This window comes from Arachis stenosperma, chromosome 2 (assembly GCF_014773155.1).
Source record: "Arachis stenosperma cultivar V10309 chromosome 2, arast.V10309.gnm1.PFL2, whole genome shotgun sequence".
Lineage (NCBI taxonomy): Eukaryota > Viridiplantae > Streptophyta > Magnoliopsida > Fabales > Fabaceae > Arachis > Arachis stenosperma.
This window is the reverse complement of record NC_080378.1, coordinates 14,027,287-14,030,261: the sequence shown is the minus strand read 5'-3', so window position 1 is coordinate 14,030,261 and position 2,975 is coordinate 14,027,287. Positions and strand designations below refer to the sequence as shown.

Genomic DNA, 2,975 nt, shown 5'->3' with positions numbered 1-2,975 from the left:
CCGAAAACAACAACAATGCCAACAATGCAAGGAAGGTGCTGGGTGACTTTACTGCACCTACTCCCAACTTCTATGGGAGAAGCATCTCTATCCCTGCCATTGGAGCAAACAACTTTGAGCTTAAGCCTCAATTAGTTTCTCTAATGCAACAGAATTGCAAGTTCCATGGACTTCCAATGGAAGATCCTCATCAGTTTTTAGCTGAGTTCTTGCAAATCTGTGACACAGTCAAGACTAATGGGGTTGACCCTGAGGTCTACAGACTGATGCTATTCCCTTTTGCTGTAAGAGACAGAGCTAGAGTATGGTTGGACTCACAACCTAAAGATAGCCTGGACTCTTGGGAAAAGCTAGTCAATGCCTTCTTGGCAAAGTTCTTTCCACCTCAAAAATGGAGTAAGCTTAGAGTGGAAGTCCAAACCTTCAGACAGAAGGATGGAGAATCCCTCTATGAAGCTTGGGAAAGATACAAACAATTAATCAGAAGATGTCCCTCAGACATGCTTTCTGAATGGAGCATCATAGGAATCTTCTATGATGGTCTCTCTGAACTATCCAAGATGTCTTTGGATAGCTCTGCTGGAGGATCTCTTCATTTGAAGAAGACGCCTACAGAGGCTCAAGAGCTAATTGAAATGGTTGCAAATAACCAATTCATGTACACTTCTGAAAGAAATCCTGTGAACAATGGGACTAGTCAGAAGAAAGGAGTTCTTGAGATTGACACTTTGAATGCCATACTGGCTCAGAACAAGATATTGACTCAACAAGTCAATTTGATTTCTCAAAGTCTGTCTGGAATGCAAAATGCACCTGGCAGTACTAAGGAAGCTTCATCTGAGGAAGAAGCTTATGATCCTGAGAACCCTTCAATGGAAGAGGTGAATTACCTAGGAGAACCCTATGGAAACACCTACAATTCTTCATGGAGAAATCACCCAAATTTCTCATGGAAGAATCAAGAGAGACCTCAACAAGGTTTCAATAACAATAATGGTGGAAGAAACAGGCTTGGCAATAACAAGCCTTTTCCATCATCTTCTCAGCAACAGACAGAGAGTTCTAAGCAGAATACCTCTGACTTAGCAACAATGGTCTCTGATCTAATCAAAACCACTCAAAGTTTCATGAATGAAACAAGGTCCTCCATCAGAAATTTGGAAGGACAAGTGGGACAGCTGAGCAAGAAAATTACTGAACTCCCTCCTAGTACTCTCCCAAGTAATACAGAAGAAAATCCAAAAGGAGAGTGCAAAGCCATAACCATGGCCGAATATGGAGAGGAAAGAAAGGAGGTGGACGCCACTGAGGAAGACCTCAATGGGCGTGCACCAACCTCCTCTGAGTTCCCCAATGAGGAACCATGGGAATCTGAGGCTCAAAATGAGACCATAGAGATTCCATTGGACTTACTTCTGCCATTCATGAGCTCTGATAAGTATTCTTCCTCTGAAGAGGATGAGTATGTCACTGAAGAGCAAGTTGCTAAATATCTTGGAGCAATCATGAAGCTAAATAACAAGTTATTTGGAAATGAGACTTGGGAAGATGAACCTCCCTTGTTCACCAAAGAACTGGATGACTTTTCTAGGCAGAAATTACCTCAAAAGAGACAAGATCCTGGAAAATTTTCAATACCTTGTACCATAGGCACCATGACCTTCAAGAAGGCCCTGTGTGACTTAGGGTCAAGTGTGAACCTCATGCCTCTCTCTGTAATGGAGAAGCTAGGGATCTTTGAGGTACAAGCTGCAAGAATCTCATTGGAGATGGCAGACAACTCAAGAAAACAAGCTCATGGACTTGTAGAGAATGTTTTGGTAAAAGTTGAAGACCATTACATCCCTACTGATTTCATAGTCCTAGAGACTGGGAAATGCATGGATGAATCCATCATCCTTGGCAGACCCTTCCTATCCACAGCAAAGGCTGTGATTGATGTTGATAGAGGTGAACTAATCATTCAAGTGAATGAAGAATCCTTTGTGTTTAAGGCTCAAGGATATCCCTCTGTCACCATGGAGATGAAGCTTGAAGAGCTTCCCTCAAATCAGAGACAAATAGAGCCCCCAAAGTCAAACTCTAAGTTTGGTGTTGGGAGGCCACAACCAAACTCTAAGTTTGGTGTTTGATGAGCGGATAATTTGTATGCTTTTTGGCATTGTTTTTAGTATATTTTTAGTATGATCTAGTTAGTTTTTAGTATATTTTTATTAGTTTTTAGTTAAAATTCACTTTTCTGGACTTTACTATGAGTTTGTGTGTTTTTCTGTGATTTCAGGTATTTTCTGGCTGAAATTGAGGGACCTGAGCAAAAATCTGATCCAGAGACTCAAAAGGACTGCAGATGCTGTTGGATTCTGACCTCCCTGCACTCGAAGTGGATTTTCTGGAGCTACAGAAGCCCAATTGGCGCGCTCTCAACGGCGTTGGAAAGTAGACATCCTGGGCTTTCCAGCAATATATAATAGTCCATACTTTGCCCAAGATTTGATGGCCCAAACCGGCGTTCAAAGTCACCTCAAGAAATTCCAGCGTTAAACGCCGGAACTGGCACCTAATTGGGAGTTAAACGCCCAAACTGGCACTAAAGCTGGCGTTTAACTCCAAGGAGAGTCTCTACACGAAAAGCTTCATTGCTCAGCCCAAGCACACACCAAGTGGGCCCGGAAGTGGATTTTTATGTCATTTACTCATCTATGTACTAGTTTTCTATAAGTAGGACCTTTTACTATTGTATTTAGGGAGACTTTTGGTAGCTATCTTTGTTTTATGCTATCTTAGACCTTTGGAGGCTGGCCATTCGGCCATGCCTAGACCTTGTTCTTATGTATTTTCAACGGTGGAGTTTCTACACACCATAGATTAAGGTGTGGAGCTCTGCTGTACCTCGAGTATTAATGCAATTACTATTGTTCTTCCATTCAATTCCGCTTGTTCTTTATCCAAGATATCACTTGTTCTTCAACATGATG

At 41.9% G+C, this 2,975-nt stretch overlaps 1 non-coding gene across 1 annotated transcript; it reads right to left on the bottom strand.

Annotated features, from left to right (window-relative positions):
- Positions 1–398: 398 nt before the first annotated feature.
- Positions 399–506, bottom strand: LOC130964396 (small nucleolar RNA R71). Its single transcript, XR_009080493.1, has one exon. It is a non-coding gene; the product is annotated as a small nucleolar RNA R71 (small nucleolar RNA).
- Positions 507–2,975: the final 2,469 nt, after the last annotated feature.